This window comes from Mixophyes fleayi, chromosome 5, assembly GCF_038048845.1.
Source record: "Mixophyes fleayi isolate aMixFle1 chromosome 5, aMixFle1.hap1, whole genome shotgun sequence".
NCBI lineage: Eukaryota > Metazoa > Chordata > Amphibia > Anura > Limnodynastidae > Mixophyes > Mixophyes fleayi.
The window spans coordinates 3,356,810-3,373,853 of record NC_134406.1 but is presented as its reverse complement, the minus strand read 5'-3'; positions in this window follow the sequence as shown (position 1 = coordinate 3,373,853).

Genomic DNA, 17,044 nt, shown 5'->3' with positions numbered 1-17,044 from the left:
CGCCAGTGGCTTTCGTGCATATTGTGTTTTGTAGGGGTGGGGCATCCCCTGCCACTTTGAGCAGCATCTCAGACTTTCTCTAGAGTCGCGCCTTTTGAATTGTTGCCAATCTAGGACCAGACCTTAGTCCTATAAAGAATCTGTAGAAGGATTGGAAAATTACTGTTTGACCTCCATTCAACCTGAGGGATCTTGAGCAAATATTGTCAAGAAGAATGAATGAACATTGATGTCCATGTGTGCAAAGCTGCTAGAGAGCTAGGCTGCTACCTGAAGATTAAAGTTTGGTTACATTGTAGCAAGTGTACATTGTGGAGAGTAGCACATGACATACAGTATCATACTAGACTGCTGTCCATGTTTTAAAAATATCACTACTGTGTGATGACCTATAGGACGTTACTATTATGGCTCACGCCCCAGGTATCAGCTCCTAGAACCACTTCAGAGGTCTTCACCTATAGGAACCGCTTTTCAAGTAGAGCTAGATGCGCTCACAGGTACTCTGATGCCCCCAGGTCTTGTACTCTAGTAGTAGGGGCTGATAGCCTGGGAACGCAGCGCTGGTGCACACGTAGAAGTTGAGTGAAGATACCGGCAGAAGTTGTGTAGGTCGCCAGTAAACGGTAGCGCCTATGTCCAGGCCAGGGGTCAAACAGGTCACAGGCAGTACGGCAGCGTCAGTATCCGAGCAAAGGTTCAGGGTCACAGGCAATAAGGAGTGTCAGAATCAAGCAATAGGTCAAGGGGCACAAGCAATCAACAAGGTCAGAATCCAGGCAGAGGGTCGGCAACAATAATCAGGTTCAAAAAGGCAAGCAGGTAACACAGACAGCAGGGTAGAATGCACTGAAGCAGGGACTATAACCGGCAGGGAGGGCTTGTCCCTTCCTGCCTTAAAAACAGATAGGGGCCAATGAAAAACTGCCCTGCACAGCAGGAAATACTTAGCCCAGCTGGGCTATAACTATATTGAATGTGCGCACGCGGCCGGCTGCCCTAGATGCTGGGATGCGGCGCAACGGCCGGGACCAGGAGGAAATGACGTCCCGGTCATGACGACGGCCGGGACGTTGAGGCTGCACAGGAAGCGAGTCGCGGCGGTGCCCGGGGCCGCCGCGGCTCGTAACAGTTACCCATATTAAGGTTAATGTATGTGCTATTGAGATCTAAAGACTTAATCAATCAATAAATCCAAGCTTATGCCACCTGTTGCCCAGATATAGCAAAGCGGGGTTATTGGGGCAATTGTTCATTATAGGGGCATGTTGTCCCTACTGAGGGATGTAAACTTCAGTACAGTGATGGGCAACAGTCAATCCTAGCGCTGCACGTGGCCTTTTGGGCCATCACCTGTGGCCCCCAGCTCCACCCTGCTTGGATACCTTATTACGTATCTCTCTTTCCTTTATTACTTGTATTATTTTAAGTTATCACTGAAATAAAGGGTTACATGCGGCCCTTTTGAAGGTTACGGCCCTTGAAGTGTATCGGATTGACTACCTCTGCTCTCACATATAGATTCCATACAGTACTATCAGTTCAGGTGGACATGTCTCTGTAATCAGTACTGTTAAGTATGTCTAGTCGCTATCCAATAACGATTGTCACCTCCAGTTATGTGGTTCCAAAGCACAATGCGATTTAATAACAAAAAGCAGCAGAGTAACAATTCAAATAAAATAAGTACAGCCGTTAATATTGCAGGTGCCCTGGATCCAGCATACAGTCATTCAGTCCTGAAGTCTATGGTCAATGTGACTGAATACTGGTCCCAGAAACCCTGCTTATATACAGTCAGTAATACAAGGAAAACAATACAGATGATTTGGCATGTTTACATAGGTTCAGGCTTCAGGAAGGTCCAGTGTAATGCAGGTCATTGGCCAGTTCAAACGATGCCATCCAAGGGTGGGGGTCAGCTCTCCAGATGATGCATACTAATCTTCCCGCCTAGAACTAGTTCAAACCGGTCTTTTTACATTACACACACAATACCATCTGAGATCATTTATTCCCTATAATCCTTATCTAGCATACGCAAGGAGCGATCCTTTCAGTGATTGAACTGGATGTCTGCGGACAAATAGTGGATTAGAATGATACCAGACATGATATGTTTCCTGTGACCTGAACCTTAGATCTCACTAACGTGTATATAACATTATAATATTTCACCATAAACTCTGCTACATTTCATCACAAATAACTATGTGTTGCCACTAATTTTAATGTGAGCTAATTACAAGTGTATGTGTTCGTGTAAATGAGTGTATAAGTGTTCGCACGTGTTGTGGTTAGTTACGCTCCTCAACGCCGTAGCGTGCTATTCGCATAATTCTGGACATAGACAATCGGATTGATAGATATTAATTTGAAATGACCATATCCTATTAGCTGACTTCGACAGTACATTCCCTAATGCTGGCTGTCAGGGAATAATGACCAATACAACTCCAAGCAATCTCATTATTACTTGGTAGAACAGCCATGTGGCTGCAGTTACAGTACTGTCTAGAAACACTAGGTGGCGTGCTTTTATACCAACACCACTGGGCTCTTCATATTGCTTGTGCAACGTACTGAGAATCTGACAACATACCTGCAGCCAGTGTCAGAGCTGCCTCCTGCACAGTAACTGAGGGCTCATTGGAATACAGGAGACATAAGGTGATACAATTACAGCTGGGTGTGCCGGCATTGTGTAAGAGCGGCGAGGATGAACAACAATTATACGGTGGAGACTCTGCCCATGTTCAACACCCAGCTCTCAGTGAGTGTGAATTAACATATATATTAACATTTACTATGTATTTAATCTTCAGACTGCGTTATGTTTGTTACAAATCCAGTTTTATATTTAGGAAATGTCTGGATACAATTTAAATAAAATCGTCCCTCCTGCACTAAACCTTATCCAGAATCCCCATCAGGTTCATTATTATCACTTGGGTACTAACATATATAATAAGTGTACAAGTTTCGCTGTACAGCAGGTGCAAAATAATTCTCCCACTGTTTGTTTATTGGACTATTGCAGGCAGTTAGATTAATATAAACATCTGGGGGTATATTTACTAAACTGCGGGTTTGAAATAGTGGAGATGTTGCCTAAACAAACCAATCAGATTCTAGCTGTCATTTATTTAGTGCATTCTACAAAATGACAGCTATAATCTGATTGGTTGCTATAGGCAACATCTCCACTTTTACAAACCCGCAGTTTAGTAAATATACCGCCTAGGGTCTCAAGTAAAAAGGTAAAAAAAAAATATGTAGATTTGCCCTGGACAGATCATGTTGAAATGCAAACGCAAAGACAATTATTTCTTTCCATGTGGGGAATTAACGGATGCTTCTGCAGGTAACACACAAATACCGGCAGCTTTATTCTTACACTGCTATTTAGGATACTCCCCCACCCAACTATAAATTTTCCACATTTTAAATCCCCCCTTCCCCGCAGTGCAGCGCTGTTTGCCAAGGTGCAATCTCTTTCCTTTTATTTAAAAAGAAAGAAAGATAACTACGCGCTGTAAATATATTTCACAATGACTTATTTATACAAATATATCAGCGAAATATACTTACATTTGTGCAGAGGTAAATGGGCTTTTCTTCTTCTCCTTCTTTCTTTTCTACACAAGATTTCAAAATAATCATAAAAAAAGAAAATGAAACATAGTGCAGTTTTCACAAACACAAACATAAATTATATTGGTCCAAGACAATGATGAAATATTCAGTTAAGGGAATATAACTTGTTGACATATCTGCTGCTCGTTCCCCTAGTGAAGGACAATCTTACAGGAAAACATCTTAAACCGGAGCTCTCAAATTCTCTTTTCAACGCAGACTTGTGTCAGATGATTCCCACGAGTCCCTTCGTGAACAGACTTACTAGAATGTTTCTTGTGGAGTAGCCTTAATAAAAGGTCTTCATAGATTTATCACTTTTTTTTATTAGTTTACTCCTCAATGGTGATGTGTTCAAAGACACCAAAAAAAAGAGAAAAAGACTTTCTAGTGTGATATTGTATAAAATCTTAATAGATTTTTATTTTCAATCATATCCACATACCTTAAAACAAAACATAACAACATTAGAAGTAATGGATAATTATGCAGGTACTTCCTACCAGATGAATGTTCCAGTTAGCACAGTGTAACAATAAGATCTTCAATCCCCAGGATTTTGTAAACACTGACGTTAAAAACCTCTTTTCAGCCGATGGTGTTAAAAAAATAGGATCGTGCACTTAAACTCTCACCCACCGACGCGTTTCGACCAATAGTCTGGTCTTTTTCAGTTAGATGAGATTCTGGCAGATGGTATTGTATTTAAAACTAGAGGAGTCAATCAGATTGTGATTTCTTAATCAACCAGTGATTAATGCTGTTGTTTAACATATTGTAATGACGTCCCTTTAGGTTTCCCTGGTTGGGGAGAGACATTTATTTAAAAAAATAAAGCAACAAAAACTGTTGCATAGAAAAAGGCAAAGACAAATTAGGTAAGGCTAAATTCTGACTATGCAAAAATGACAGACAAATGCTCTTTTGTGACATCATGTCCCTACTTTTCTGCAAGTGCTGCCAATTTGGCATTGATATCCAAGACACCATTCACTTGGGCGGATTGAGGCTTCTCTGCTAAGTATATATTAGTGTTAGACGCTCGTCTAACTAACGTCCTTTTACACTTTTCTCAGTTTTTCTGAGAACGTTATTAAAAGTAGTTTAATTTGATGAAAATGTCATAATTCTAGGTTTGTCACTAAATTAATGACATCCTTTATGGCTTTTCAACAAACATTTATACTCAGGATTTATAAGACATAGGTACATCCTAAAAATATAATTTTACATTCAATCATCAGGTCATAAAGTCGTAAGTGGACATAAAATATGACAATATTAGACCGATTATTTAGGCATATACCTGATTACTGTAGTTTCCATGAAAGCTATCATTTCAGTTTGACATAGATCATGGGCCTAATCCCACGGATGATTAAGACCTATGCATGTGTGAATAATGAACTATATCACTTTGACATATACATTTACTATATGAAACTTAAAGACTTAAATGACAATACTGAATCTTGTATATAGTTATATCCATTCAAAATATATTTATTCAATTTATCACAGTTCATCACAAATAAATGAAATCAAATGTAAAATATACATAAGATGACGACATTGGCATGAAACTTGCTGATCACTTAATTGCCCTGCTAATAATAGTTAATTATGTAACTGTACTTAATACTAATAAAACAATAAGATTTCTGAGGTTTTTTATCAATAAGTTATAGTCTTGCTCCAGAGTCCTTGTGACTTTTACTTTAATCAATGTGGGATAACTGGTTTAAATCACCTTAGTTTTAGGGCAGGGTTGGTGGTGATACAATACTTTACTTATTTTAGCAATGGAGAATTTAGAGTTTCAGTTAGACTGTAATGACTGACTACGGCATTTGTCAGGTTATTGGGAAATCGCGCAAGGATTGAAAGTGAACTCATCACCATGAATTATAGTGTGTGTGTGGGGGGGGGGGGGGGGGGGATTAATTTGGAGAGTATTAAATGTTCTTGGCACCAAGGGTGAGTGTAGCTGCCCCTCCTGCTTCCAATCTCCTAAATTTATATTTTGATACAGTTATTGGCTGTGTTATGGGACGACGAGTTTGGGGCTATACCCTTCCCTTGTCTGTCCTCCTATATACAAAACCTTCATCAGTCTGCTTGAAGAACATCTCATATTCTCCAGCATTTTATTCATCCTGAAATGTCTTTTTTCACAAAGATCAATGAAAATGCCCCTAACCTGGGATAACACCAAGATTTTTACAGTCATATCAACCAAATGATAATATTAACTAATAATTGTTCCTACAATGTGCTTTATAATATATCACAGGTCTCAGGGCTATGCTGTCTGACCTCTTAAGACCAATTATAGTGAACACAGAAGAGGGGGAACGAGTTGTGAAGAATATTTTCTCATTCAACCGATACAACACCTGGGGGTAAATGTATCAAGCTGAGAGTTTTCTGTCGGGTTTGAAAAGTGGAGATGTTGTCTATAGCAACCAATCAGATTGTAGCTATTATTTTGTAGAATGTACTAAATAAATGACAGCTAGAATCTGACTGGTTTTTCAAACCCGCCGGAAAACTCTCAGCTTGATACATTTACACCCTGGAATAAAAAAAGGCGATCTCTAAAACTGGCGGGTGAGGCTGAGGAGCAATGTTTGAAAATAAAATTCTACTAAGACAAGATCGAATATGCTGGGAAAACATTTCCAGTAATATAGTTTGAGAAACAACATCAAAATTATGTCAGCGATGAATAACAAATGTGAAATTAGTTTCTCTGTATTTATTCATTCATAAAATCCTCTTTGTATGTCTCCTACTACACTTACCAACTTGCTCCAATTCACTTCCTGTAGGTGGACAGGGGCACCGAGAGGAGGGGGGAGCGAGCCTGACTGGGGGGGCCCCGCTGCTATGTAGTTAAAAAAAAAAATGTAATTACTTTTTTTTTTTGTCCAGTGAGTGGCGTTATGAAAGCTGCAATAACACCATTTTAATCCATAATGGGGGGGGATTCAATTGGCGGTGATTCACGCCGCGCACATTGCCGGCAATTATGGTTAAAATCTCCACTCATTTTTCCTTGCACCTCTATGTGGCCCCATCTCTTCTCCTGCTATGTGTGTGTGTGTGTGTGTGGGAGGGGGGGGGGGGCACAGAAAGTTGCAGCTGAAGAGAGGAGAAATTTTAAAAGAGGAGGAGGGCCCATCCACCTTACTAAAACTGAATGACGGGCGTCTTGGTGTAATTGTGTGATTACACCCCAGTGGATGGGGCATCATGTCCTCAACCACCTCGAGTCAGCTAAGTCCTTGCCCGGAGAAGTGCCAGCTTTCTTTGGACTCCTGGAGGTGTCCACCTATGTTAGGAGTCTCCTGGAGATCCCAGGAAACTATGTCTTACACTGATGAGCATCAACAAACATTCTGTACTTAGGAGGGATCCTGTCCCAGCAGTGGCCAAGCTGGGACGTGGACAATGCATTATTATATTATATCAATGCTCCAGAGATGGGAACATTTACTCAGACCATATAATGCGATAAAGAGAATTCCTTTGCAATGCTGGCACCTCCTCGCTGTACCATATAAAACAGGATCCTGTAAGCAGGGAGCTTAGAAAATGATACCGCATAATACAAAACCAACAAAGGGACTGATCCTGTGTAAACAGCATGAACATATCAATCTAATGGGATTTGTTGGTGAAGAATGTTTTACATGCTGTTCTAAGAGGGAAAAACAATGCTCTCCAGCTGAGTCATAGAGCCTGGAGGTGAGGAAACACAATGACTTGTATTTAATCAGCCCACACTGTACAAACTACAGAGTGTAGAATATTTATATTTGTGTGAGCACCTATCACCTTCAATCAATCTCTACTTCCTACTGCGAGATCGGGGGTCTTCTGGAAATGTACATGGTGGAGATGGTGGAGATGGTAAAGACGTCATTGTCTTGTTTCCTATAACTTTAGGATCTGCCCTTTCATGGTATTCAACTTTTATAAATAAAAATACTGCTCAACATAGACTGCTTTAGGTCTTAAATTAATCATGAGTCGACATCGGGTCTGTCCTTATTATACATGACACTTTTGTGTGTGTGAAGGTTTTTATTACACTGGTAGAGATGTATTTTCCCACTTAAAGTGCACTGAGAAGTTACCATTGAATGTATAAGATAACTGTCAGGATTGCGTACAGGATGGAGCTACCAACTGGTATTTGCACAACTGAAGACGGAGGGACGGAGTCTAATGTACCCTTTGTTTTCACCAGTGACCCCCGCAAGGAGGTTTGGGCTTGGTTGCAAAGGGTGTCCAGGTCGCAGTTCTCCATGACAGTTACCAGTGTAGTAGAGGTGAGAATAGTCAGACAATCCGTGTCAAGCCAATTAGGAAGTGCAGTAGCGAAGGGGATCCAAAGAGAGAGGTCAGCATAGCCGAGGTCAAACCAGGAGAGCAGATTACCGAAACACAATCCAGTAGAATGGTCAGAGAATAGCCGGGTCAAAACCAAATAGGAGTAATAGATGCAAGATACAACGCTGGAGGCAGGAAGACCTGATACTCTGGCACCTTTGTGGGTCAGCTCCAGGTATAATAGAGACTCCAGGGCTGCCAATCAGTGACGACACTGACCGCCAACAGAAAGCTGAGCAACGGGACACACTACTGCGCATGCGTCTGACGGCGACCCTTTGTAACAGGGCATCACCAGCCAGAAATAACAGACGGCCAACCTATCTCCATAGGAGAGATGCAGGAACGTCGTGTGACAGTACCCCTTGCCTACTTTCCAACAGTGGTGAACTGTAAACAGATTTTCCCTGGATTTTGGCTAAGAGATGAGGAGCGTGAAGGTCATCTTTATTCACCCAGGATTTCTCCTCATGACCATAGCCTCTCTAATGAACAAGGAACTGAGTCTTGCCCTTGAAAAGGTGAGAATCCAGTATTCGTTCCACTTCATACTCATCGCCAAGCAAAGTCTTGATAGGAGGAAAAGCGGAGGGTTCCTTAAAGAATTAGTTGATGACCAGAGGTTTGAGGAAATATGAAAAGAGTTGTGAATTTTGAGAGAGATAGTTAATTGCAACTTATAAGAAACAGCATTAATGACCTAAGAAAAGGGAAAAGGCCCAATGACCAATGGAGTCAACTTCATCGAGGCAACACGAAGTTTGAGTTTGTGGGTGGATAACCACACCCAATCCACTGCTTGAAGAACAGGTAGGTACCTGCCGTGCTGGTTAGCGGAAAGCTTGCATCGTTGAGAGGCCTCAGAGAGCTTTGTTTGAATTTGTATCCAAATTTGAAAGAAATCACTGGCCATGGTTTCAACGGCAGGAACCATGGAGACATTAGTCTCAGCAAGACTGGGTAAGACCGGATGTCTGCAGAAGATTGTGAAGAAGGGAGAGGAACCAGTAGAGGTATGTATATGATTATTATGTGCGAATTTGGCCCAGCAGAGAAGGTCACTCCAGAAGGATTGATATTCAGAGACATAGAGGCGAAGGAAGGCTTCAAATTCTGATTGACCAGTTTGGTCTGCCCATTGGTCTGAGGATGATAACCTGAAGAAAATTTAAGGCTTATACCAAGATTTTTACAAAAAGATCTCCAAAATTTAGAGACAAACTGTTCTCCAGAGTCTGAGATGATTTCATGTGGACAATCATGGATTAATCTTAATGAATGGATGGGAGAGGTTTGAGGCAGATGGCAAGCCTTTGCAAGAAATGAAGTGGGCCATTTTTCAAAATCGATCCACCACCACCCAAATGGTATTATAACCATAACTCCTAGGTAGCTCAGTTATAAAGTCCATCGTAATGCTGGTCCAGAAGGAATCTGGAATCAGAAGCTGAAGGAGAAGACTAGAGGGAGCTTACCTTGGAACCTTGTACGGGACACAAACATTACAAGATTGCAAGTAATTTCGAACATCCAAACCGAGGAGAGGTCAGAGCTGTCAAATTATCTGGAAAGGCATATTTTCTGGAGTTCTTAGTACCCAGATGATAAGCCGCAGGGCTTCAGGGACTCTAGAAAATATTTCTGTGACAAGACTGCCCCGTTGATGACCGAGGATGCATTGACCTCTAGAAAGAATTGTTTACCTTGGTCAGGTTGTTTGAGAACCAGAGTGGAAATAAAGGCCTTTTTTTAATGAGTTAAAGGTAAAGACAGCTTACTGAGACCAGACTTTACATAAACTTACTCTCCTGGTTAGGGAGGTGATTGAAGCAATCACCTTAGAAAAGCCTTTGATAAACTGGCGGTGGCAGTTGGCGAAACCAATAAAGCATTGGGTCCATTGTGCTGCGGCCAGTTGATGATAGATTCCAACTTTTTAGGGTCCATCTGGAGCCCATTGCCAGAGACAAAGTAACCGAGAAAAGAAACTTGGGGAAGCTCAAACAGGCACTTTTCGAGTTTACAGTAAAGGTGATTGAAGCCTAGCCTAGAGATAACCTCCTTAACATGCTCGCGATGGGTGGGAAGATTAGTATAAAAAATAAAAATGTTATTGAGATAAAACACCACGGATTGATAAAGGAGGTCTCGGAAGATCTCGCTGACAAATTCCTGAAACACTGCTAGGGCGTTACAGAGGCCAACTGTTATCACTAGATACTCGTAGCGCCCATCACGAGTGTTGAAGGCGGTTTTCCATTCATCATCTTGGACGATGCATATTAAACTATAGGCTCCTTTGAGATTTAGTTTAGGGAAAATGTGGGCTTGGAGTATACTACCAAAAAGTTCTGAAATGAGAGGAAGAGGATAACAGTTTTTGACCATGATGTCATTCAGGCAACGATGATCAATGCAGGGTCTTAAAGAGCCATTCTTATTTTTAACAAAAAAGAACCCTGGCCCTGCCGGAGAACAAGATTTTCCTATGAATCCCTGCTGAAAGTTCTCAAATATATATTCCGACATGGCTTGGGTCTTGGGTAAGGAAAGACAATAAACCGTTCCCTGGGGAATGGTTTTGCCAGGAAAAAGATCGATTGGGCTCCCAAGGTCAATATGGTAACCCCTCGAACGCGGATATGCTAAAGATATCCAGAAAATATGTATAAGCTTCAGACAAAGCCACTTGAGATGAGAGGGAGAGACACGGAATTTGTGTACCCGGAAAAGGAATCTTGGGAAGACAGCATTTGTTGCAAAGGGAGCCCCAAGAGATGGCTTGTGCCCAGAGAATCTATATTGAATGCAGCAATTAGATTACATTTCAGTACAAAACCTGCCACACATTGCATATTGGTCCCAGTGCGCCACAACGGAGAGGGCATGATGGCGCTTAGATATAATGTAGGTGCACGGCATGTAGATATAATATAGTCACATAATATGTAGATATAATGTTGGAAACAAACAAGGGTCTTTGAAGTTGTAAGAAATCCAACTTGTATTTAAATTCAGGTAATAAGTTGTCCATCACTGCTTTCACTGTAATAATTATTTTTGTACTCTATAAAACACAAATATTACCATTTTAAACATTATTACCCCTAAATTGTAATGCATTCTTCTGATGTTGCTGCCTGTGACAGCGGTCTCAGGATGTCCTAGTATAGGGACACCACTAGTAATCCTCTGGCGAACAGTTATCCACTAATAATTATTATATAAGTGTGTAATTGTGCTGTATGTACAATTATAGAGAGCTGTCATTGTCAATTATTACTGTTAGTTATTGTTCAGGTTTGTTATTAGAATCTTCAATGTCCTTTTCCTCTAGAAAACAAATCTCCACAATAGTCAGAAATCCACCAGATAAGTATAGGGCATGTATTGTATATTATTACACTGTATATTATATATGCAAGCAATGGTTGTATTACAAAGTAACTGGTCTTTATCTAATTGTTGTTTTGTGGAGTTACAAAGAAATATTTATAAAGATTATAATCACACTATGATGTCATCAATTCCTACATAGATCATGGGTTAATATTGATAAATAAACACCAACGACAAGGCTGGTTTGTGATCACCACAGTTTATAAAAATAAATACTGAGCAATCCATGGCAGGAGCGGTAAGGGTTACACATCGCTGCCTCTGGAGTATATCTATGTAGCTGCACACGTGCAACGGAACTGAAAGCCAAAATCTATTTGTTAAAAAAAATATATATTTTGATTAGAAAACTAAATATATAAAGTATTGTAAATCCTTAGTAATGAATGAAGCAGGTTTTTCATGACTGTCATTGGGTATTACCGTCCCGGCAGTAACCCTTTGTTGTATGAGGTGTTTTTGCTACTAATAGGGATTTTCACTCTTTTGTAACTAGGTCCCTTAATATTAACGCTACCAGACTGGCTCAACGCCGGGCAAAGGGCTGTTGGTGAACAGGAGTGTAGCATGGAGGGGACAGTCCCAATGTCTCGGAAAGCCAGCACTTTGTCCCAAATGTGGGGACAGTAATGAGCTATGCCCCTCGTCATGCACAGAGGACAAGTCATACGCAGAAACAGTAATATGTGTTGTACTGCAATAAAGAACATAAAAAGAGCCGGAAATGGATAAAGACATCATAAGTGTCCTTCCATGGCAGCCCCATCTAAAATTGAGCATTTGGAAACTAGAAATTCTATGCCCATGGTAGTTGTAATTAAGATGAAAGTAACGAGTCAGGATGATGCGGCAGGATGGTGCAGCAGGGTGATGCGGCAGGGTGATGAGGCAGGATGATGATGTAGGAGGATGCAGCAGGACGATGAGGTAGGATGATGCAGCAGGATGATGAGGCAGGGTGATGCGGCAGGGTGATGTTGGCAGGGTGGTGAGGCAGGATGCTGTGACAGGATGATGCAGCAGGATGATGAGGCAGGGTGATGTTGGCAGGGTGGTGAGGCAGGATGATGTGACAAGATGATGCAGCAGGATAATGAGGGAGGGTGATGCGGCAGGGTGATGATGTAGGAGGATGCAGCAGGATGATGAGGCAGGGTGATGCGGCAGGGTGATGTTGGCAGGGTGGTGAGGCAGGATGCTGTGACAGGATGATGCGGCAGAATAATAAGGCAGGGTGATGTTGGCAGGGTGGTGAGGCAGGATGATGTGACAAGATGATGCAGCAGGATAATGAGGGAGGGTGATGCGGCAGGGTGATGATGTAGGAGGATGCAGCAGGATGATGAGGCAGGGTGATGCGGCAGAATAATAAGGCAGGGTGATGTTGGCAGGGTGGTGAGGCAGGATGATGTGACAAAATGATGCAGCAGGATGATGAGGCAGGGTGATGCGGCAGGGTGATGATGTAGGAGGATGCAGCAGGATGATGAGGCATGGTGATGCGGCAGAATAATAAGGCAGGGTGATGTTGGCAGGGTGGTGAGGCAGGATTATGTGACAAGATGATGCAGCAGGATGATGAGGCAGGGTGATGCGGCAGGGTGATGATGTAGGAGGATGCAGCAGGATGATGAGGCAGGGTGAGGCGGCAGAATAATAAGGCAGGGTGATGTTGGCAGTGTGGTGAGGCAGGATGATGTGACAAGATGATGCAGCAGGATGATGAGGCAGGGTGATGATGTAGGAGGATGCGGCAGAATAATAAGGCAGGGTGATGTTGGCATGGTGGTGAGGCAGGATGATGTGACAGGATGATGCAGCAGGATGATGAGGCATATTGACCTCTAGTTACAACTTCTTCTCTACACTGACAACGACTCCTGAGACTTGTTTAAATACAAAGACCACAGACATAAGGTAGACCGGTCAACAAAAAAATGCAAAAGTACATTAATATAAGTAATAAATAGGAAACATAAGTTTTCCCAGTAATGAGCCCTAGTAACTCAAACTCACGCTGGCACCTTCTTCTACATCGTGGATCCAGACACTGAATTCTTATTTGCACCATCCAGGTACAACTTATAGGTGGAGATGTGCGGATATGTGTACAAATACCAGTTTAATTACAAGATTCAGTTGTAGCAGTGTGACCATCCCACTGTCCCGTTACTCTCATAGATTATTTAAGGACATTTGCACTTTAACAAAATTGTTTCCATGAAATTTACTAGACTCATATATATATGTATTTTCCTATACAAAGTACTTGTGAGCTGTAGTTTAGAAGATGCAGCAATGTCTGTGTATATATATAAATATATATATATTAGATATACTACACATAGTATTTACAGATGGAATTAATTTTAAGTCATAAATCAGACTCCAAAGAACGATACTGCAGGGGAAGAAAGGAAAACCTGTAATTAACAATGTAGTCCCAATCGGACGACTCTCAGTACTCTCAGTGAGAGAAGTCTAGATTTAGGGGCTATAGGGAAGGTCTGATATCTATATCCCATCTCCCCTGTGGTTCCCTCTGTCCATCAAGGAGGATATGGTGGATTTGCGATACCCAAGTAAAATAAAAATTGTCAGAGATATATCCTGAGTTGACATCTAAAGAAAGTTTCTCGGGACACAACCTTCGCCCCCCTCACCAAAACCCCCTTCCCTAATAACACTAGCATAGTGATGAAATGAATTGATTTATATCTCAGATGGCCAAATATAAAGTATACACTGAGCCAACTAAAGGAGCCCTTTGTGGATATATATTCATCAATATTGATGTTTGTCTCTTCTTCAAATTCACTTCTTCCTACTCACTGCAGCCAACTTGGCATAATTGTCACATGGGCTGAGAACAGTATGAAATATGAAATAATTGTTAGCACCTCCACAGGTTTGAAAGTAGTTATCTGAGATGACTCAGTGTTCTACCTCTGGTTCTCAGCCAGAGTCTGTATTGTGAGTTTGTTAGGGCTCACGTAGAAGATAAAGGAGGATTATTAAGGTGTGACAGCTTAATCCAAACAGCATGTTCCACTTCTGAGCATTGCATAAGAGAGCGGTGACTACAGGAGGATTTATTATACAGCAGGGTGATCACTGAGTAGTACAACGAATTATAAATCTCATTGTGAGTTATCGACATCAAATGTCCAGAGATCCAGACTCTTATCAGCTCTTATTGTGCTGAACTATCTGCTAACTCTCTACATTACTGTACATACGTTATTGATATACCCCACTATACTCATGAAACTATCCATTTGTCTCCTAAATTTCAAATATTAGTATTCATGTCATTGCCTCACTTTGGCTGTTCGATACATTGTGATGTTTGTAAACGTTTTCTATCAAGTTAAAAGCTTTAGTTTTAAAACAAGGATAGAATTACTTAAAGGAACATTATGGATTGAAATAATTGTACATCTATCTGATAGAGCCCATGCTCTTACAGTATCTACTATATAAATGCCTAGTGGCGTGTGTGAAAAAAAAACAAACAAGCTGCAGCGCCACCTGCTGGGCAGAGTTATACACTGACCTATATATTTCTTGAAGGAGAAGTGGCAGTTGGGAGTGGTTGGTGGTTGCCGGGGGTGACAGTGGGGAGTTTTTAACACCTTAAGTAGCTTGATTTGACTAGAATGCATGAGTATCATACACGGGTTAACTTGTATTACTATATTAGTCTATACATCCAAATTTCCTGGGTGACCTTGCCCTATACCATTTGGCTACCAAATTGTAGAAAGTGGGACTTGGTTACGAAGCGCGCTGGATGCACACTGTAGAGAGCCATGGATTTGCACCCTTTAGCCTTGAATGCCCGCGCAACACACTTCAAGGAGTGCGCCAACCATTCGCTCTTAGATGATGTCTCCAGAAACTAGTAATGCACCTATAATCTAAGTTCTGCTTTTCTGCCATTCTGCGCTGCGTTCGTGCTGTATATTCACATTGCAGAATTTGTAGCCATTGGATAGAGATCGATTCAATTCATACTGCCGTGTGATTCAGATTGACACTGGGAACTAAAACGACAAATCTTGCAAAATACTCCGGCCAAATGCAGAAGAAGGCGGATATTTCACGGAATAGTTTTGAACATTTCACTCACTGGGCCTGATTCAAACCCAAACACAACTTGCGCGTAACCAACAACTAAATGCATAAAGGTTATATGGTAACACATTGGATTTATCTTTTTATTGAAACAGAACTGTGAATCGGTTTCTGTGGACTTGAATAAAAATAATAAAGAAGGTTATAAAAAGATATCTAAATTTACGTGTCAGAAACAGCAATAAGAAATTAGCTAAAGGGAAAAATGTCAAAGCGAGATCTGGGAGACCCAGAAACACTTGATAAAATGCTAATGAACTAGTCAGATTTATAACCTATAGACTTGCAGTAAAGTTTAGCTGACAAAGGGGTAGTGGCCCAAAGTTCCACAGGGCACAAAAATGATCTGTACGGATGAATTATCATAAGGAAACCTTTCATATGACCTCAAAAATCACATCAGAAGAATGCAAAACAATATATAGAGAACCCAGAAACTCTTTGGAACAAATTGCTGTCTGTCACAATCTGATATTGATGTACGGAACTGGTGGTGGATGGAAGGTACCTGCTGGTATTAGCAACTGAACAAGGAGGCGCGAGGTCTAACACGCTCTTGGAACCCCAGCAAGAAAGTATGGACTTCGCTGCAAGATCAGGCAGGTTATGATTCTCCTGAACAGTTACCAGCACAGCAGTAGGTGGAAGAGAGGTGTCAGATGGTCCAAGTTCAAAACCAGCCTGGATAAGAGGAACCGAGAAGAACAGTCAAGCAGCTAAATCGTGAACCCGGGGGAGCATAGACAGGGGCAAAGGAAGTCTGGGAGCGGGGAGTCACAATGCAAGAAGCAGGAACAGGGAGGTCACAGGGAGTAGTAGCGTTGGAGCAATGAGTAATCAAATGGTCTGGCACCTAATGGTGCCTGCTTTAAATTACTAATTACCGGCAGCAATGATGTCATCTACTGCCAGCTGGAGATGGAGTTGCTTAACAAAAGGACGCGCATGCGTAGGTAGACTGGCCGCCTGGCACGTGGGCTGAGAAGCAGAGGCAGCCGTCTCTGTGAGAGGAGAGGGAGAGCCAACCACAAAAGATACATTTGGAGAAAAATGAGTGAAAGAGTTGAAGAGAGAGTAATGTATTGCCCACCATTAATCCATGGATGTACTATAGCTGTGGACTGATCTCCCACGCCCTATCTGGTCTAGTCTAGTCTCTAGTCTCTACTTTCAAAGGCTTCCAGAGTGCCCTTAAGACTCATTTTTTTTAATCCCCTGATCAATACCACGCGATTGGTGTCCTTTTGTCACCTGTTTTCCTGAGCTCGGTCCTGCACCACGCTGGTCACTACCATCACTCTCACTCATTGTCCTGTAAATAATATGATCAGCATTGATGTTTTATCTGTGCATTTGTTTATTCAGTATGTCTGGTGTTATATTTTGTTCTTCATGTATCATGTTATGTGTTAAGGATCACTGCTTTCTGTATATGTCATGGACGGCGCTGCGGACCCTTTATGGCGCATTATAA